Raw genomic sequence first — 22708 nt, 5'->3', positions numbered from 1 at the left:
GTCATAAATTAAGGCTACCAAAAAAAATAAAAAAAATTTCTAAACTCTGAACTCATCCAGTCTAACCAATCATGAACTCATGAATTATTTATCCTCTTTATGGACCAGTTGAGTTGGGACCCAATAAAAAATTTCTGACCTGTGTGCTGATCCATCCCTGGTCTCAAGAGATGGTAAATGCAATTTTTGGACCAAAGTGCATTGGAAAATCCCATAGCACTGGCAGATTTCAAATGTCATACCCAGTGTTGTGCAGTCAGCACAGGTGTTTCATTGCTGACCACAAACAACTGAACAAGAAGAGGAAAAAGTGGCTTATATCCAATCAAATTTGCAATGTAATGACATTATACCTCTGAGTTATGCTTGCGCTGATGGAGCCTTGCAACTTTCTACTCTTACTAAAGGTTTCATTGTGTAAAGACAGAGGCAAACTTCATAACTTCTGCAAAAATCTGTAAGATGATATGAGCAGACTTTATTTGATATGAGCAAAATAGTGTGTCTTACTTACTCTAAATATCAAGTTTGGCTTATTTCTATCTTAAGGTGCAAAATACAGAGTGATGGTTATGCAGATCTATTAATTTTGCACCTACAATACAAATTACTCAGTATGACTGTCACTTTGGGGGTGGTGATTGCATAGGCAATTTAGTATCACCAAAGGGCAGATATATGCAGAAGCCCATTTCTGCAATTATATTAAATTATATTTTACCAATTATACCAACTCTGATTAATAACTAAGTTTATCTAAATCATGCCTTAGTGTCGCAAAACAACCAGAATGTTTCTCAAAGTTACTACTGATTATTGCTGCGATAAATGTGCTTTCAGCTACAGTTGTGGGTAATGCTTTTATTAAAGATGCCAAATAGCAAACAGATAAAAAAATAAAAAATAAAAAAAAAAAATAAAAGAAACACTTACAAAAGGTAGTCAAAAACAGGCAGGATGTCAGGCAATTTACAAACTATCTATCCAAGGCAAAGGCAAAATCACAAAAACCAGGAGCATAAACACAGGCAAGAAGGCTTTATACATGAGTTGTAGAACAAAGCTGAGTAGATAATTCAGAATGAGTGAAAGTTCAGAGTCATTTATAGGGTGTGTGGATAACTGAAACCAGTTGTGCTGCATCAGAAATCAGATGACCATGAACATCAATTTGTGATGTGGCTCGGGTGTTGTAGTCCATGGTGGCCATATTTGTAGGCCGTGGTGTGTTTGGGAAATGGAGTTTGACACCAGTTCCAGTGTTGACATGACAACTTGCTGCATGTGCACACCTCCAGCGTCAGCAGCATTTAAACAGAACCTTTGAAAAGGTTTTCATGTACATTTTCCTTATTAACAAAATGCACACTCATGTCTACACTCTTCTCATTTGAAAGTATCTCACCACCTTTAATTACCGTTATATTTGAGTTTCATTTTAGTTTTACTCTTCTGGTAGTCAGTTTGAGATTAAAGAACAGTTAGAGCATACAACATCCTCAAATACCTATTGGTTTCTATCAAATTAGGGAGATGTGTGTTGAGTAAATTGGATGGTGTGTATATCAAATGTGCAGTGCTTGAGCCAAGCAGTTGCTGTAATTATTGGGGAAACTGGAGATTGATGACCAATTCAAGGATTTTTTTCTTGCTTTTAAAAGATAAAATGACTGATTATAAAAATATAAGAATTATAAAAGATATATACAGAAGATCAGATATGAGCACTCTTAACTACAATATAACGCAACGGTCTTGTGTTGCTAAAGTGCAAATCAAATGAGGGTTTCAGAAGCAAAGAAAACTAGTACACAACCTCTTTTCTCTTAATTGGACAGCAGGGGAAAGGTCCTGGTCAGATGTATGCTATTCTCTGGGGTATGTCATACCTGAACTAGTCTCCAGTCTCTGACAGGAAGAAGCCTCTCATTCATTGGAGCAATGCAGTTTGTTAATCCTGCATGTTGGATTGTTTATAGCAGGTCCTATTAAATGAACTTGAATTGTGTTGACTCAAAGTTACAGTGTTTCTTGTTGGTTATGTTGTGTAATATTTTGATGTGAAAAGTGCGTCTGCAGAACATCACACATGGCTTACATGCCTCGGTACAGCATAACATTCCATAGGTATCTTAGGTACGTAACATTCCGTAGGTATCTTTCAATAGGCAACTAACTAAATGGGTCCAGACCTTGTGTCAGGATGTCATGATGCCATTTGGAGCCTCTCGCATAGCTACAATAAACGCACGTGTTGAAAGTGTGTAAAGTAATTATCACCTAACTATTTAACATGCATGATAAATTCTCCACCATATGCCAGTCTCCTGTTTGTGCTCTGTTGTTACTGCTGCACCTAGTCTTTGCAATCACACACACACTATGTTATTTTATTATGAGGATAATGATGAGGAAAAAATGCTATAGCAAGCTACTTGTGGAAGAACATTTTGTAAAGCTTTTTGTTCCTCCACTGGACACTGTCTCTCTTCAGTTTCTATCATGCTCGCATTCTGTCTTGATTGGCTGTAGCACCTGCCAATAACTGCATACCCAGATACATTTTGTGCCTGATGGTGAGGCATGATGACGTTTGACCTACTTCAACTGGTGTATGACGTATGCATACAAATTTTCCGTCAAGTGTGACCTGACACCCCTAACACAGTGCTGACTGAATCACTATTACAAGATTATCAGCAGCCCACGATTATGATATTACAAAATATTCATTCTACCTTGACTCAATAATCATGTTTTTGTCATTTTTAACAAAAATCCCTACACATTAGATCTTTAAGGACACACATTTGCGCAAAAATAACTTGCTTATCAGTTACACTATCAAAATCAGTTAGTTAAAAGTTAGATGGTAATGGATTTTCCTACAGGATACTGTAAACAAAATATATCTGACAGATAGTAAGATCAAATGATTATTTTTAATCTAGTTACTCACTCCAAATTGACAGTTATCAGTTGTGAGTTAATAGTTGTGATGTTGTTTAGCCAGTGTGTAATCATTATACTGCTTCATCCCTCACATTGTGGACTGTAAAGTCATTCATTCTTCATTCATCTTCAGTAATTTTGTCTTGGTCATGGTTCTGGTAGATACAGAGCATATCAGGGAGACACCAGGTGCAAGGCATACTCCATTCAGCACAACACACACACACACACACACACACATTGAAACCTGGAGGCAATTTAGGGTAGCCAATTCACCTGCCATGATGTTTTTGGAAGGAAAGGGAAGAAACAGGAATACCCAGAGGAAACCCATGCAAACACACGGAGAACAGCACAGACAGTAACCATGGCTCAGGACTGAACCCTAGAGCTGTGAGGCAAAAACACTACTGTGACACCATGCCAGCCATTATTTAACCCTCTTATTTAACTCCTTTCATGTTAGTTGCACAGTATTTACTGGACAGTTCATTGAGAGCAAGGTACCGAACCCCCAACTGCTCCCCAGGAGCCACAGCAAAAAAGGCTGCCTACTGCTGTGTGTGTGTGTGTGTGTGTGTGTGTGTACGTACTTGGATGGGTTAAATGCAGAGCACAAATTCTGAGTATTGGTCACCATACTTGGCCACAAGTCACTTCATTAAATTATAATGAATGAAGAAAACTTGGAAACATATTAGAGTTCAGAACAACACAAAGAGAGTAATCTTTCACCTCAGTCCACAGAAACATTAACAGAGCAGATTGGACTAACACTTGCGGCTGCTGGCTTGGGAGGAAGTGAAGGGTAAAACCATACCACACTTCAAAGGGTGACATTCCAGTAGAGGTGTTAATCAACTGATTATGAGCTACTTCTGGTGAAATTAACATCTTGCACCAGGAGTTATCAGACACTATACAACTCAAGTACTTCTCTAGCTCTTGGTGAAGTCTTTTTCTCTGGCCATTAAATTGAGGGTGGTCTCCAGAGGACGTGTTGAAAAAGGACTAGAATGCCTTCCATAACCCCACAGTGAACTGGGCCCCCTATCTGTGAAAATCTCCATGGACACCCCCAAAATAATGCATTACTTCCCTTAAAAGCACTTCTGCTATTTGCTGTGCTGAGGGTAATTTAGGTAGAGCCACAAAATGGGCTGATGTACAAAAATCATCCACTATTACCAGAGTAACTGTGAAACTAGTGGATGGTGGGAGAGCAGTTTTGAAGTTCATTGGCACGTGACCAGGGTCTAAACCCGATAGTTAACAGGTGTAGCAATCCTGCCGATGCCTAATTGGAGGACTTTTGTGAGGCACAAACAATATAAGCATTAACATACTGTATCTTTCAATGTCTTTTCTTATTTGAGGCCACTTAATCTGATATTTAATAAATTCTATATGGGTGACCTACTACAGATGTATTATGTCCCCACAGTAATACCTCTTTCCTGACATCCATTGGTCAACCAGGCACGCCTTCAAACCACCTTCTGGATCTGTTTCCAGTTGCTGGGCTGCAAGTACTGACCTCTAGCATTAAGTAAGGTTGCCCCACAATACACTTGTATTTGTAAAACTTGATTTAAAAATCGTGCCCACCTGGCCTGATTGAGATTTAGTCTCTTGGCCTTCCTCAGGTATTGCTGGTTGTTATGATCAGTGATCACTTGCAATGGGTAAACTGCTCCCTCAATCCGGTGACAACAGGCTTCTAGAGCTAATTTGATAGGTAGCAGCCCTTAGCCCTTGGTTTTGTTCAGTAAGCGACAGTTTGTGAGAGAAGAAAGCACATGAAGAAAGAAGAAGAGAAGAAAGGCATGTCCACTTCCACAGTAATGATACAGCAGGATCTGGGTGGACTAATATAGACTCTGAGGTAAAACACTTAATTATCTTAATTATCTCAAAAGCTTCTTGAGTCTCTAATGTCCATTTAATGCAAGTAGGAGCTCCACAAGTTAATGCAGTAAGGGGAGCTGCAATAGAGCTAAAATTGGAGATAAACCTACAACGTAAGTGTCCAAACCCTAAAAAATTCTGTATTTGTTTTTAAGTTAGGGGGAGTGGCCAGTCCTGTACTGCTTTCACCAAGTCAGACTCCATTACAATGTTAAATTGAAGAAATTTGACATCTCATCTCTACCAACAGGCAAATAGTTTGGTTTGAAAACTGTTTGGTTAGAAAAAAATATGAACATTATCCAGATATACAGATATAGACTGAACAGTTATCTGTCTTGTATATTATCATTGACAAAGGCCTGAAAGACAGCTGGACCAAACAGCATCACTAAATATTTGAAGTGACCGCTAGGTATATTAAAAGCCACTTTCTACTAGCTCCCTTCACAATTCCTCACAAGATGGTATTAATTAAATCTAATTTGGAAAAAACACACAAACTCACAACAGATCAAAAGCTGATGATGGTCATTTTGTACATGCCCTGATAATCAGTACAGGGTCTCAGTCCTATGACCTTTTTCAGTAACAAAGAAAAACCTGGCCAGTGCTGTTTAGCTTGATCTTCTCTGACTTACTGATCTTAGTTGTGGTTGCATGAGCAGACGCTTTTAATACTGAACAAATTGTGTTGTAAAGGCCCCCTTAAATAAGCCTTCCACTAGTCCAATCAATAACTGAGTTCTGCTTGCTTAGCCATGGGTAGCCAAGACTTAGAGGTTCAATGGAAACCTCTACAATGCAGAAACAGAAACAGCATATTTAAACATAGCTAGAGCCTATTTGAGGCTCCAGGACTTTAGTAATGTATTCAGACAATAGTGTTTCCCTCTAATGCATGAATCATTCGAGGTTTGGGGCTCAGCTACAGCAGGACACAGAGTCCTCGATTCTCCCCTGCCCTGGAGTCCACTGGAACATATAGCAGTGTGGAGCATTGCTTTCATTTGCCCCAGAAGAGCATAGCATCCACCTTTAAATCCGTGGTGGAATTTGGTGATTCAATGACACTGCTCATTAGCTTTCCCCCTCTACATCTATTGAGTGTAGGTGTTACCTGGACATTTGTGATAGCGGTTGATAAAGTGCTTTTCCACAAGGCACAGTTGTTTCATTGTCTCCTTTAAATTTTCCTGCATGATCAGCCATGACCGGCTCATCTGAATGGCCTCTTCCCCTTTTCTGAACTTCGCTTAGCAGATTTTTTGTGTGCAATAGCCCGTGATGGTCAGCGGTGGGTGAGCGCTTTTGGTGGTCTGAAGGTCTAATCAGATAGCTGCTGTAATTAGTTTAAGGAGTTTCCCCAGTCGTGACAAGCTAATTATTGAGGTGGTCAGGGTAAGAATATGGTTCTGTACTGAATTGGTAGTCATTGGGGGATGGCTTCCACCATTAATCTTGGATGGTTTCTGCCGGTTGGTCCACAACTGTTACAAGCTGTAATAGTCACTCCTGGCGGGAACCCACCAAGGTCTCTTGGATAGCAGGGGTGGGCCCCATCAAACTTTGTTGTCTGCTTGCTTATTTCGATGGTTTAATTTACCTATCACAAATGTAGGGAGAGAGTACAAATACTAGAAAACAATTCAAAGCAAAAATCTTTAATGATCAAGCAAATATGGCACGAGTGTAAACTTGCAAAGAGAATAATCCCTCACCTCAGTTAACAGAAACATTTACAAAGTCCACAGACATATCAGGCATTCTACCTACAGTGGGGAATGCCTGCAGTACCTGGGCATATCCTCAATTTAAGCAGTAAACACAGATGAATGAAGTTGATTGCTAGGTGTGGTAGCTTAGCGTGCGGGAGTGTCATTTCCAGTTTTGTCCCTGCTCACTCTTCCTCGTGCTCTGGCATCCCCTTCACAGCAGGATACTAACTATATGCAATGCAGTTCTTCCACAATGTCACAGATCACTGACCATCCATCGGCATTTTCACACACCATAGCTTACTGTTCTTTTTCTATTATACACAAGTGAGCACTAACCAAATGTGTGTTATCCACACCACAAACTGAATCTTCAGACAGCTCATGAATGCTGATTGATATCTGGCACAGTTAAAAAAAAATAAAAATAAAAAAAGCAGAAACAGTGCAGAGAGTGAGAGGAGCAATGACCTTTCAGAGTGAAATGTTAATTTAACCGCTGTATAAAAAAAGAGTGTGTGTGGCTACTGAATGCTGAACATGTAAATATTACCAATCCCCACTGACTCACACTCTTTATATGTGGATTAGGTACAGTTCACTGGTGAATAAGCGCAAATAAGCTTTGCCCTTTTAAGTGTTCAGTGGTGGGTACCGAATACAAATTTGTGGATACAAAATCCAGCAGTGGTGGGTTTAATACAGATCTGAATGGTCAGTTTTGCGAGGCAGCTGTTTGGGAGCAGTGGTGTATGTTGCTGAGGAATCATGCTATCACACTCAATATGTTTGGTTCTGTCTTGTTTTCTCAGTCACATTTTTAGGTTCCACTGCTATTCATATAAAAACACATTGTTACTTGAGTATCATAACTATCATATATCTGAATGTAGGTCTTCTATACCTACATTCAGCCACTTCATTTTGTATAAGGATAAATTGTTTTTGGCTTGGATATTTCCTTAGTTCCTATGTTTACTTGGTATGTGTTTCAGGTTAACTCATATTTTAAATTTCAATTTATATTTTACTGCAGAGTTACTACATTATGAAAGAGACACTGCATTGCAGGTGTACATCTATTTGTGTGTGTGTGTTTGTGTTTTTTTGTTTGTGTGTGTGTGTATGTGTATGTGCGTTAGCATTACCTGACAGTATGCATATGTGTGTACACTGGTGCATGTAATAGCAATAAATAAGTTTCATAATCTTTCTTGCTAATGTTTTGCATTTGCTATCTTGCTTGCAGGTCAATAGACATGGATTTTATCTGATTTCACTCAGTACAAATAGCCTCACTAGGTGTCTGTTGTTATAACTGGCCGATTTAATTCTCAGCACACAGTCTTCACCAACAGAATATTATACTGGTTAGATATTGATCCTTGTTTTGTTCTAGATCTGTAGGTGGAGGTATTGTAGAAGGAGGCCTGAAATATTAGACCATTCAGCATTAATATTTTTTAAAGAACACAAAAGGGAGTACTGCACTTGGTCAAAAATTGGGGGGATCTCCTGTGCACAGCCCTCTTCAAGTCATTCCACAGATTTTCTATAGGATTTAGATCTGGGCTCTGACAGGGCCATTCCAAAATGTAGATCTTCTTCTTCTGAAGCTGTTCTATTTATGACTTGGATTTGTGCTTTGGGTCATTATCATGCTAGAATTTGAAAAATGTCTTTAGCTGTCTAACAGAGGCCTAAAGGTTTTGTGCCAAAATAGATTGGTTATTTGGAGCTATCCATGATTTCCTCGATCAGGACTAGAGCTCCAGTCCCAACTGAAGATAAGCAGCCCCATAGCATGATGCTGCCACCTCCATGCCTCACTGTGGAAAAAGACTTGACATAATCACAAAATGGTGCAATTTTAACAGGTGTTTCGACTTTTTATATCCATTGTGCCAAAAAAATAAATAAATAAATACAGCACAGTAGTGCAGGATCATTGTCTGTGGAATTTCTCATGTTCTCCCCATGTTCATGTGGGTTTCCTCTGTGTTCTCCCACATCCCAAAAACATGCTAGTATGAGGATTGATTATGCTAAATTGCCCCTGGGTTTGAATGAGTGTGCAAATGTGTGTGTGTGTGTGTGTGAGACTGGCATCCCATCGAATATGTATTCCTGCTTTGGATCAGTGCAGTGTTACCAGAATGGGCTCTGGACCAGGATAATGTGGTTAAAATGGTTAATGAAGATGAATGAATGAATATGTCTTAACAGTTGTTGGTAAATATTTCTGGGCCAGCACATTCTAGATTGCTTTGATGCTTTTTCACCAGTACTCATTTCGATTTTTTGTTATATTTGTATAGAGTATGCATAGAGTACATTCAGTCCCTGATGTTTGTTCTTCACTGTTGTATTGTTTTCCTTCAGCAGATCTACAGCTTTTAATGGCAACTTGATTGACAGTTTATTGTATTCAGTAACACATGTTAGTTTTCTATGTGTGGTTGACTAAGGTATATTACAATCACTGCATTTATGATTTCCTGGAAATCAAATCTCTCCCTCTCCCCCTCTTCCACGCTCTCTTCTCCTCTCTCTTTCTTTCTATCTAGTGTAGAAGTCTGTACAGAATTAATGGGTAGGAGATGGGAGGGCTGAAGTGGACCAGAGAGATTAGCTGTAAAATTGACACTGACAAATCTCATACATTACGGCTTCATGGGAGGCAGCCATCGCCACAGGAAGTCGAGCAGGAAGAGAGGGGAAAAGGTAATGTTCTCTATAAAAGACACAATGTGGCCTTTATTAACTACCTCTTTATAGTGTTGCATTACTGAAAGCTTCCCTTTGCAAATTCACCACAGTTGCAAAAGGGCCAGATGTAGGAAACAATTTTCTGACAAGTTAAAATCTCCTGAAGCTTTAGTAGTATATTAAAACAGGATTTCTATAGGATTGAAATGTAAACACTAGCAAAACATGTTAATTCCGTCGCAGAGTTGGGCTTTTCCTCTGACTGTCAACCTTATAATAAACGTTCTTGTTTAGGATTTGTATCCCACTTATTGTCTTCTCTAAATTAGTCTTTGGTTCTTAATTTTACTGAGGGTGTGTGAATGCTTAATCCATTAATAATTGAAATTAATGGAATAAAAAAGGGAGCGGATTTGTAAAACGCATGCCTGAAGCACACACTGCCGTATTCAAAGCTTCATTTAAACTCACTTACTTTCAATTGCACTCATGAATAGTAAATGTTTATGTGCATCTTTAATAATCCATGAAGTGCAAACGAACAAACTTCAATGAGCCTTAATTAACACTGCAGTCTCTATATCGGACAGAGACTACTTTGTTTTGCAAGGTCATGAAAGGAAGTCTAAGGTTTCTCTCTTTTGTAAACGTCATATCATATCATATCATATCATATCATATCTGTTTGGCACGTGAAATTCAATAATAATTTTTAAACGTATGTTTGACTCCAATATTGATTCTTCACTTAGCTTTATTTCAATAAACACCTTGAGTCTGTCTGTTTGCTTCTTGTCATATGCCAAAAATCATGATCTTCTATAATTTCGAAAATATTAATATTAATTTAGCTCATTATTGATACATGCCTACAAGAAAAAGATTATATTTTAAAACTCGTGTAATATAATGAATGTGGATTATTGCTATTCATCTCAGTGCGTTCCGTTGGAGATATAATGCATATACATTGCAGACGGTAAATCTAACAGATGCAATAAACCCAGTATAATGTGTGCTACTCATTCCAATGTAATTTCAATCTCCTCAGGCACAACTGATGAGGAAAGGAATATTTGAATAGGGTTATGAATATGTGATATGATAAGCTCTTGAAATCATAACAGAGCAAATGTGTTTTCTGAGCAGCCCACGTATTCATCTACATTGCTAATTTGATTGAAAGCTTGTGTGTATATATGCTGAATCCTCATTTGTGCATATGCTATAACATTTGTTTTATAAGTCAACGTACATTATGCATAGTGTATTAGATTTGGCAGTTTGGTAAAGATTTATATCACCTTTTTACAGACTGTTGAATGAATAACAGACTATTTTTGGTGGTTAAGTAGTATGTGCTGTTAAATATTCATTGGCAGCTTGCGTTCTTAAAATAAAACTAATTATCACTCCCAGCATCTCCAAAGCGCTGTTTTCACACTCAGACTGAAATTCAAACGCATCTTCCCAAATAAATCATATTAAACGCACAATTCAACGCACAACCATTACTAACTATAGTACGCTGTGTGTACTATGTCCCATTGGCTTGCTTGGAGTGGATCATGTTGATCCAGTTGCCTAGCTTCTCCATGCTTTTTGTTTGTTCTAACTGGTTCTCCAACTGGGCTGTGTGTGTTTCTGTGGAATAATTTTGTGCCAATGTCACAGCCTGTTGTGACACATCCACATACAGGTGTTAAAGGCTGGAATATATTACATCTCACAAAGAGGTTGCACAAAAAGAGGACATTCTAGATGTCTTATCTACATCAAGCGGGAAAAACGTAGAGCTGCCATGTAAAGAGTTGTGTAAATGACAGACTCTTCTATCCTACAGTACTCATCTGTTCTCAGGTCTGACAGTCCAACATGTCTTTCCCTCTTCCTGAATGCTAAAATGATGAATCCTCCTGAGCTTCGCTTCTCCAGAACAGTGTGCTGAGAGTGAAGTCTACATTAAGTATTGATGACATGGATGATTAAAATTTGAAAGGCATTTTAAAAAGTACATTAATGGTTTCCACAGGCAAGGTCAACACAGGGACTGGGAGAATCTGAGAACTTTTAACTTTAATATTACATTAAAAAACCGTCTATAACACATTTCTGAGAATAGCAATCATTACATTAGATATCTGAACTGCTAATCTGTTGTTAACACCATTTTGACTGTGAATACATGATGTGTGGGGTTTTTTTCAGAAGCACATCATTTAAAGAGCTTTATTGGGCCGTAGAACAGAATGATTCAAATGAATGGAAGCGTATGGGTTAAATGTAGACGTGCAGCAAAACTCATAGGCTAAAAGGTTGGATTGCATGTGAATTGTGTCTGTGGGCTGCCAGACTGTGTATTTTGGCAGGCTTATGTCTCCATTCAATGTTGGTGCTCTGCTAGTGAGATTAACTGAGAGAGGTCATGGTGGTGTTGATCACAGACACAGACACAGGATGAGCTAACACTTGGCAATATTTTGATTTTACAATATTTTTGCCACCTCACAGCTCCAGGGTCCTAGGTTCAATCCTGAGCTCGGCTTACTGGTGTGTGGATTGCCACATGTTCTCCCTGTGATTGTGTGGGTTTCGTCTGGGTTCTCTGGTTTCTTCCGTCTGTCCAAAAAACATGCAGATAGGCAGATTTGACTACTCTAAATGGGTGCTAGGTGTGAATGTGTGTGTGTGAATGGTGCCCTGTGGTGGACTGGCGTCTCAGCTGGGGTAGCTTTAGCCAAAAAAGTGCACATTTGCCTAACTGTAACAAGCTGACTACATTTATTTCTATTTAAATGTTTTTATGTAGCCATCAAAGCCTAATTTAGCAATCTCCATTTAATATAGGAACATAACATGAGATAAGAAGCCTGTATGAAAATAAAATAAAAGTAGTTCTTTCTCTTAATGCTGTAGGAATAACTGGCTGTTGAGAAATCTCCTGTCTTTACTCCATCCAGAGAACCATATGTGCTGTTTTATTTCTTGTAATGAACAAACACAGTACACAATTTTTATTATTTTACGATCAAATAGGTTGCAAATTGATGTAGTATTATACTATAGCACTGTTGAATTATGATGAAGGAGTCTCCAGTTTCAGCACACTTTCAGACACTTGTGACATTTAAAAACCCTTCATCAATGAGAAGTCTGTAATTTCGTTGAGATATTACATAAATACCACAGCAGTGTTTATTCCTTTTCTTTTGAAAGACCACATAGTGGCTTTCGTTTCATAATAAGAATTTAACAGTTTAACAGTTATTGTTCTTAGGATTTGTCGGTCCATTCTAGATCGAACTGATGGTTTTTCTTGTCTGTTGTTTTGACTTATTCTTTTTTTTTAATTTAAGATATCTTGAAACCTCACCAAAGCAGCTGAAGCAGACGAAATTGACAACAGATCTAGATCTACGAGCAACCAGTAAAACAATGTATGATCTATATTTATTATTTTTTATAGAAGATAATAAAAACTTTTTATACTAGAGTATTAAAAAATAGAAAGGGCTGGACAACCTGCAGGCTACTTATTGCATAGACTTGTAATATTTTACAGCATTTGTATATGCTTTGTTTACCTAATCTATCCCTGTTGGTCCATGGCTTTGCTTGTTTTCTCTCTTACCTAATTCAATGCACTAGCTAATTATCACACCCTTAATATTTACATGATCTTAACAACAGGAAAAAAAACCACTAACCCATGCAGTGGTATAGCCCATCAGAGCTGGATCTGAAAGGACGTCCTTCTTGGACCCTGGGGGAATGGCAGTTAAATGGTCTGGTCCCCTTCTCGGACAAACGGCTGTTCAATCATCCAGGAGAGTGGAACCTTAGGGGAATAGAGAAATATGTTCTGACTGTGAGAGAAGTGTGAGAATGCAGAGTCCACATAAGTGCTGCATGGTTTAACACTTCATCAAGCTGCAGAGCTATATTGATAGATACCGGACAAGGCAATATGCTCTGTCTTCTTTCTCCTCATTGAACAATGTGCCTGTGCACAGAATCACACTGGCCCCAACAGCTCTTGGCTGGTGACATGAAAACATCGTCCCCAGGCAGCGCCTGAGAGGGAATACATTAAACGAGTCTGTTATTGTGTCTGTAATGTAGCAGATATCACTAACCCTTTCTAGCTTTCACTGAATAAATTATTGCTTTGATACATTTTCTGTCAGTCTTTTTAACTCTCCAAACAGTGTAAAACAGGCTGCAGGTATAACCTTACATCTTATCAGGGCTTCTTCTAAGTTTACAGTAGTGATTTGTGGTCACTTTTAAAGGTCACTCTAGAGCATTCAGGTGGAAACTTTAATATCATGGTCATTAATTATAGTTCCAGATGGGTTTTGCAGTGAGATCAAGAACTGTTGTAATCCCTGTGTTAACTTCAAGAGTAAAAAGTAATTTGCAGAATAACTTATTGGAACGAAACAATTTAAATTATTATTTTTTTTATTCATGGAAGCCTAAGGCCATGCATTTGAAGGGAGTGTACAAACGTACCTTTTTCTTTGTTACCTGCTCAGCAAAGTACTTGAAATTCCCCCTGACTTCACCTGAGAGCTTTAAGTGAGATTCCTGCCTGTGCTCCTTTCATGGTCGAGGGCCCTATGAGGGCTTTAACTTAGCAGCACCCTGTGGAAAGGTCTGTCTCTTTCCTGTGCTCTCTAACCTCCTATTGCACCAGCCACAGATGAGTAGACGAGACTAGGCGTACTTAGCATTCTACAAGTGTACAAAAAGATTACAAAATATGCAGTGTTGGCATCTTCAGAATGCAGCCACATTATTCAAAACTATGTGTCGACTGATTGCTTTGAAGGGACATGAAAATAAATTTGCTAATGGCTTCAAAATAAATAGTTTAATTATTTTTAATCTTTATTTATTATATCCTTTGCATTTCTTTCTGAAGGTTTGATGTTTCCCACTATGCCAAGAATTAGACCAAGACCTAGATAGTTAAACACAAAGAACAACAATCAAAGCATGGATAAACTGAAACTAAGAATAACTGGCAGTAAACGGGACCCAGCTCACAATTTTTGGTTAGTAGTATGTTTACTAAACCCTATAATAAGAAGAAATGTTGGTTCCATGAATATTAAATGTTATATTTTCTGGATGTTCTGAAATTGTTTTCACGTATCATTACATACCTACTGTATAAAACCTATCACTGATGTTCCTACTATGCAGCTGCAGCATTTTATTTGCAGAAATGTTCATGCCACGCTTTCCATAATGTTAGTTTGGGAACATTGGTGAGCAACATTTGAAGCAAGCAATTATTATAGGAGATATTTTTGTAGCATTGTAGGAGTGCTGCTACTGGCACATTATAGCCTAACCTTCTTCGAACCACCTGAAATCAAATAACCTTCTGTGTTACCTGGGGAGGCAAAAAGACGAAGAGATACCTAGATATTGAAACTGGACAAGGCCTCCATGTGAACAGAGTTTGAGGGTTTCGTGGACATCTAGAAACATGAAGAAAAAATACCTGAGCAGACAAGACAGGTCAAGTCTAAGAATAGCAAGATAAGAATATAACTGGAAGCATATGAGTCTGGCATAAACAAAAGCACTAAGATGTTGCAAGACTTCACCTTTTGTCAGAGTTATTTAAACAGTTTTGAACTCATCATATAACCATTTAATTGATCATGCTGTGGCAATACATGGCCATTTTGTAGAAATCATATACCAAATTAAAAAGGCCTTTATAGTCAGGATTTTAAATAATATTGGGAATAAGACTATCATTGATCAACCTTGAAAATGACATTAATAGACAGTTTTGCTTCTGGGAAATGGTGCATTGAGAAATACAGAAAAGGATTTGTTCAGATGCCAGAATTATATGCAATCTTTTGCTTGCACTTCACATTCCTTAAGGTCTTAATAAATGTTTATCATGCCTTGTTCATTTAAAAGTTCCAGACTGCCAGTCATCACTAACACATTAGCAAGTCAGTCCTTGAAGAGGCAGAAAATTGGATTACAGTATTGGTTTTATGAGAGGTTCTCCATGTAATCATTCATGAATGCTAAGAATTTCAGTTAATTTTAGTAGGTAGATGTGTTGCTCAAAAATTATAATGATGGAGCGGATCTGAATATTAAAGTTGTGAGGAAGGATATTTCATTCTTTTATTCATCTTCACTAAAAACTTTATTTTTAGTCAGGATGCAGTAAATCCAGAGCCTATTCCATGCCAAACTCACACAGACAGTAACCTGAGCTCAGGATCAAACCTGGGACCCTGGAGCTGTGAGGCAGCAACACCGCCCCTGGATATAATACATTAAAATATTAGTTAATGAAAAGTGGTTGTGTCATTAACACAGTCAAGGGCCCTGATTTACTAAGATCCATAATAATGTACACTAATTTGCATATGGAATGGAATAAATTGTGTGTGTGCATGTTGTGGGTGATTTAAAAGGAATAATTGTATGAATTACATTATGTGCAAAGTAAAGGGAGGAAGCAGATATAAAGTAGGTGAGGTGAGATACAGTATCTAAGAGAAAATTTAAACTGAAACTAAAATTTTGTTTTATTATTGTGCGCCAATAGGTTCTTTTCCCAGGCTTGTTTAAACATTGTTGGCATTGTATATGAGAACATGCAGAGAATAGCTAATTACAAACTTATATTGTCTCTGTAATATTTGGTCATCCTTTCACGAAAGTCTGATCATTTTGAGATACTAAGGCACAATTGCAATAAACTTCTCGGTTTTAAAATTTAATGATATAATTTGGTCTTCAACTAGCAGAAGCTGATATAAAATGTAATATAATATAATATAATACCTGCAAATATAATACCTGCTTTTAAGTCATACTAATTTGCACACACAATCTTTGTCCCAGAAGTGACTTCGGGATTCACACTGTACTAAATTAATCTACTTGCACTGACTCCACACTTCTTTTACACTGTTAGGTAGAAATGACACAAATTGCATATTTGGTGAGGCAAACATACAAACCTGGATTACACAATATTGTGCTCTTCTGAAAGATGGAATCCTCCATTGACCCTGTAAATTAGCTTGTTTTTCTGTAGATTTTATCAAGTTTACTACATGTTTTTACACATGTAAACCTTTAGTAAATCAGGACCTAGGTGTGTAATCCTATACTTTTTGGCCTTGTTCTTATACACCATAGCCTTTGATTGATACTCATAGTAAGAAAGTTCACAAACACATCAGCCTGCTTTAAAGATTTGCATCCCTTGTTTATCCAAGGTTCTCTTACTCTGATATCATTGCCATCTCTTAGCCTTGGCCCTGGTGGACATATAGCCACCTCATGCCTCATTGCCCTTGCTCTCCACCTCTCCTAAACCTCTTAATATGTTGCACAGAGGTGATTGAAACAAACCCAAGGAGGTGTCAGGACCCCAGTCACCATGTAAGTGAATCCATGTTTGTGCTACCACATCAAAGCAGAGCAGTGGACATAGGGAAACAGAAGAAAACAGATACCTACTCTCCCCATCAATGAACAAATAGACACTTGAGATCTGTTTGGAACAAGCAGAGGTTTAGCAAAGAACACTTATTGGAAAAGCAGGTAACAAAGCTTGTGTCCACCAATTCCTCACATATTTCCTCACATATTCCTAAATGGCAATGGTTTAATAGAGAACTGGAACATTTTTTCTGTGCATCTTTGTGCCAAAACAAAATCTTTTCTGGGTGATTGAAGTGTCTTGTCTGTTGAAGATAACAGTGTGTTTATTTCCTGTTTGGAGGACCACAGTCAGAGTCATGCATTGCATGTTTGGATGACGTCTCTTTGTCTTCTTCCTCCCACCCATCACTTCCCTACATGTCCAATTTGGCCAATGTTGCTTAGTGACGGCGCTCCATGAAGCCACTTGCTGTGTGGTTTAGAATCACAGCCGAGTTGCACCTACCAGTCTCTAGCCCTCCGATAAGGAGCACAGAAAGAAGCTGGCTGTAATTTATCTAAGGCTATTTTGTGATTCAGATATACTGTTCTGGATTCAGCCAAGCGGTAAATTGCTTTCCTCTGGGAGCAGGTCGCATTGTGGGGTCGACAAAGCAGAGCTATTTTTCTCTATACCACTACCCTATTTTATCTGTCTCCATCTCACTCTCTGCCTATCGTTGTCTGTCTTTCTCCACCCACCCCCCACCCCCCCCCCCCTCTCAAACTGTTGAGTGTGAGAGTGATTCTATAAGCAGTCATCACAGTAGCTGCAATTAGGGACGATAATAACAGGCGTAGAACAGCAGGTCACAGGGATCCAGTGAGCTCTGAAAGGTCAAAATGATGCAAGCCATGAGAGGGAGACAAACACTTTTCTGAAGAGTAGTCAGCTGTAAAAGTGAAGTGGAAAAATCATATGTATAAAAGAGCTACATACACTAAGGGACTTTCACATATGCAGTATTTAGTCTGTTTGAATTAAACCTTGGTCTGTTTACCCACTTGGTGTGGTTTGTTTGGGCGGGTGTGAACAGAAATCACACTTGGGTATGGACTAAAACAAGAACGAGACCTCTTGAAAAAGGTGTTCTTACTCCAGTTCCAGAAGAAACCTAGTGTGGTTTAACTGCAGTGAGAATGTGATTCAACCTTGATTTGACTGAACTGCAAGAAGTGAAGAAAACATGCTGTACATTATTAGTTATGAAGATATACATGATGGCTAAACTGATACATAAGGCACAAACTAAGCCACAGAAAACATAACTTTATGTATATGTAGTTAGTTGTTCCACATGACTGGAACATTATTATCACTCAGTAATGCACCATCTGGAATTTTGAAAGTTGTGTGAAATCTTATATGCTGCTAATTCATTCATTCATCTTCAGTAAGAGCTGTATCCTGCTCAGAGTTGTGGGTAGGGACAGATCCTGAAAAGCATGCCAGTCCATTGCAGCACTACACTATATTGCTAAAGGTTTGTGGATACCTGACCATCACACCCATATATACTTGTAGTCCCCCTTTATTGCAGGCAACTCGAGATCTCCCACTCTATGTCTTTATGAACCTTGCTTTATGCACGAGGGCATTGCTGGAACAGGTTTGGGCCTTTTAGTTCTAGTGAAGAGAAATCTTAATGCTACAGCATACAAAGACATTCTATATAATATTGTTCTTCCAACTTTTTGGTAACAGTTTGGAGAAGGCCCACATATGGGTGTGGTGGTCAGGTGTCCACATACTTTTGGCCATATAGTGTATTACTGCTAATGCTGATGTGCAGTATGACTCTATATATTGGTTATAAAAAATTACACATCAAACTAATAAAAGGTAAGCTAATTAGTGTCTGTTTTATTGTAATGTCACTTCAGGATGGAGGCAAAGGTCAGTGATGGTAAATGCCAAGACTAAAACAGAGAGCGCAGAAATGGAACAAAAATATAACAAGTGTGGGGAAAGTAAGAAACACAGGTATAGCGAGTTGTCAAACTTGTCTTGAGTGTGCAGAGGCTGACACTACTGGTGTCTCTGTTGGTTTAGGTTAAGCCTCTTGCACTGTCTCTTTTATTGGTTGCATAGCACAAGTTCATTCCCTAAGAGCACCCCAAGCCATCAAAGAAAGACGGACTTGAATTTGAAATGTAAATGTAAATATTCAGCTTACCAGGAGGAAGATTCTGGCTGGTTTTGTAGCTGGATGCAAGCCATGGAATTACACAATAGGTAACATAAAAAAATTTTCTTGTCTAGTTCTAGACATATGGATTTCTTGGTCTGGTTGTTAACAAGCTGCTCTTCTGCAACAGTTCTGTATTTCACCTATAAATGTATGAGTTGCTGTATTAAATGGAGGCAAATTCCACTATATAGTGACAGATATTGCTCTTCATCTATTGCTGAGAGAACATGTATGCTCATACAGCTAATAGAAGGTTCAGTTGCCTTGCTGTTAAAGATGAATCCAAGTAATTGCAGCATTAATGCATTATAATGTAAGTCAGTGTGTAAAACTTTCAGTGCATGTTTAAAAAGCCTGTTGTTGTCTTTAAAATTGGCCTTCACAGGAGCTCGATAGTGCCAAGATATTAGATTACACACTGTTGATCTGTGCTGTGTCAAGGGCCTCACTGTAAACACCTCTGTGGCTCCAGCAGTGAAAGCCCAACCACAGAGATAAATAAACTGTCCTTGATGGAAGTCATTTATGCGATCAGGAGATTGAGAATGCTGTAAAAGATTTATGTTGCATCAGTTATTGACTTTTATACCACAGCAGTACTGAATTCCTGAGGTATGGATTAATTTTGTATAACTGCAGTGCTGACAGTAGTTCTGGCTGTAATATAAATGATAGGTTTTTATTAAGGTGATCTTTATAATATGTTATCATTTCTATAGTAACAGCTCATTCACAGGGATTTATATGGCAGATACACCCCAAAAATTGGAGCATCATAGACGGATGTAAAAAAAAAAAAAATTAATTAAAAAAAAAAAACATGTTATTTAACAAAAAAAAAAAAGGGATGGCATACTCTCTCTCACCTCTCTACCTCTAACATCTCACTAGTCAGTTGTGGGCATCTGTGAGTTCATGTATGCAGAAGAGGGCAAATAGTACTTACCTCTGAGTGTGTTATACTGCCCTGTAATTCGGCATGAGCAGCAATTCAAAAAAAAAAAAAAACAAGCATTTGGCTGGCTTCATATGTCCCTGAGGAAGTAGATGTTAGCTTTCACCCTCCTTGGGTTGTTGGTGTTGTGTGATATGAGAGAGTTAGCTAGTGTGTAGGGATTGGCAGGTGAAATTAGGGAGAAAAATGGGGGAAAACCACAAACAAACAAACAAACAAACAAAACACAATGTGTTTTTCATTAATGAATTAACTATTGTCAAAGATTACAATAGTTAATGAATTAACTATTGTAATCTTTGACAATAAAACACATCAGGGTGTGCTGCTATAGGAAAATAATCCACTTTGGGGTGGTATCACCCCATCCCAGCGTGGATTAATTTCCGATTACAGCATACTCTGTCGTGTTTTATTTCTTACTTAACAAGCTATTTATAAAAGATTCATGTTTTCCTGGAACAGTTTAGCAAAATGCTAATGATATTTCAGGGATACAAGGAGTTCAGTAAGATATGAGTCTAAGATATAAGATGAGTAAGAGTAAGCCATGTGGCTGTCAGCATGTGCAAACCTTACTAGTCACACACATCATTTCATTTTCTAAATCTAATTCAGATGCAATCCGTTTGCTACTTATCCTGTTTCCACTCTGACATGTTCACCTCTTCTGTTCACCTCTACTGTTCACCTTGCTTAAATGTAATCCTTACCAAGCTAAACTGGGAACACTTTGAAAGAGTCAGTTTCTATGCAAAGATGATGCTTAATTCATGAGGCTGCATTAAATTAACCTAAAAGGGCTGGTTCTGATTGATTGATTCTCCAAGCAGACATGGGAATATTCCTCATGTGAGGGTTCTTTATGCATGAGGTTATAGCGGGTCAAAGATGGAAAAGTTAAATCACAGACTTGTGGCAGAGAATTATACCACAGTTCTGTGATGGGAGTCAGACTACTGTTGGATTTGTGAAATATATTGTGGAATGATAGGCAATTCTTTTAGATCTATGTAATCATTTGACCAGTGCTGGCATATATACTGGAAATGCAGCCAATTAGGTTTTGTAGACTTCTTGCTGGGGTGGTACCACCGAGGGTACATCTTTTGTACATTTAATATGTATGGTTTACCTGAAAACATGAATATAGTGTACGTTTAAAAGCAATTTAAGGTACATAATTGGAACTTAAGGACCACTGATGTACCTTAAAGGTACAACTTGTGCACAGGTACATAATAAAGGTAAAATAGATGTACCCTTTAAAAGTACAGTTTGGTAACTTTATTTCTAAGAGGATAAGTTGGAACAAGTAGAGAAGGAACTTTCCTCTGTTTTACATCATTAAAAAAACATTTTTAGAAGTATTGGGCTGTATTCAGAGTTGAGTTAATCATGGAGTTTGAGGACGTTTCTGAATTGAGGTTTATATCTGAATTAACAGCAGATTTAAGGATAGAGGCTTGTCTCACATGATTCTGACCTTGAACTTAAGAGCCTTTTTAAAAAAAACAATTTTTTTCTTGCTTGCCTGGTCAGGAGCAATACTCACAATCTGACAATATATTTAATATTTCTTTGGTCAACGTAAATACTCAAAAAAGAACCCTTAGAATTGGAATGGTATTCAAAGGCAATATTAAATATATTAATGTAAGATTATGAAATAAATTACCATATGAATCATCCACACCCACATGAAGCACTCAAGAGGTCACAAAAAGATTTTTTCGTATGCAAGGAGTAGCTTAGAGGAGATGACATCTTAATTTGAGGCAATTCTTCTTCTGAGGACTGAAATTTATATGGCATGTTAACTACTATGGTAAAATTATTAACTACGCCTACTTAAGTTTGCTGTAACCATAGCAGTTGAGCAGATGAGCGCTTGGTTGATTTGTCCGTTAAACCATGGCCATTTTCTTTAGAGGAGAGCACAAGTTAAGCACAACATGGCCACAATTTAGCGTATTGCTGCACAAATTTAAAAAGCTAATAAGAAGAAAAACTGAGAAGTAGAAAAACACATTTTCTGTCCTTAAGACTTTCCCTGCAAAGGAAAACTTACAGGAATAGCTTAGTTCGAAGGGTTGACACTGACTGGTATCTTCGTTAATAAATGGTAAATAAACATCTTACAGAAAACTTCACCAGATAAAATTTTATGTTTTTCCATTGTTAAAAAATAGCACTTTCTAAAAAATTGGTAAATGGTAAGGCTGAAATTATGTGAGCATCTGACATCCAAGTCATTTCATGACCTCATGGCCACATAATGTGGGTTTTGTTAAATGAGGACATTTTTAATGTCAGTTGCCAACTTACCAACTCTGAACAAGGCCAAAAGTGTCTACTTGACTTGTGTTCATGTAACCATGTATAAATGTTGTTTTATACTCCAAGTTCATGGTCCATGTTGTCAGGCTAAATCTGTTTCTCTGCATTATGCTAATTAGAGCATGTCAGGTATCTGTGTTTGTAATAGAAACCTAATGAAGTGAGCAGGTAAATGAACCTCCTCATCTCACACCCAGGATCACAAGTTACACACCAGTGTATTTGCGAGGACAAAAGATATTTTTGTTTTTCTCCTTCATTTTAATGAGGCCCTCCTTAAGAAACAGATGGTGCATTAGTGGAGACAAACTGACAACAGTGAATCCAACAAACAACACAACAAGGCAGGAAGGTCTCTCATTTTCTCTCTTTTTTTTTTTTTCGCTGACATTGGGTAAAGCCCATTGCAATTCACAAAGAGCATTGTGAATTCTCTGTGCTGAGTTTTTTTT

General features: G+C 38.0%; 1 protein-coding gene across 5 annotated transcripts in view; it reads left to right on the top strand.

Annotated features, from left to right (window-relative positions):
* Window positions 1–22708, top strand: part of mgat4c (mgat4 family member C) — a 125411-nt gene that overhangs the window by 8846 nt on the left and 93857 nt on the right. For 2 of the 5 annotated variants that reach the window (XM_034304976.2, XM_026927313.3), the window contains exon 2: window positions 9146–9302. The exons of 2 other annotated variants lie outside the window; for them this stretch is intronic. The gene's annotated coding sequence lies outside the window, so the exon portion shown is untranslated. The remainder of the gene's footprint in view (window positions 1–9145; window positions 9303–22708) is intronic. One more of the 5 variants, XM_034304975.2, reaches the window with a different exon arrangement.

The sequence above is a fragment of the Pangasianodon hypophthalmus genome, chromosome 6, assembly GCF_027358585.1.
Source record: "Pangasianodon hypophthalmus isolate fPanHyp1 chromosome 6, fPanHyp1.pri, whole genome shotgun sequence".
In the NCBI taxonomy this organism is placed as follows: domain Eukaryota; kingdom Metazoa; phylum Chordata; class Actinopteri; order Siluriformes; family Pangasiidae; genus Pangasianodon; species Pangasianodon hypophthalmus.
This window is presented reverse-complemented; position numbering and strand designations above follow the sequence as displayed.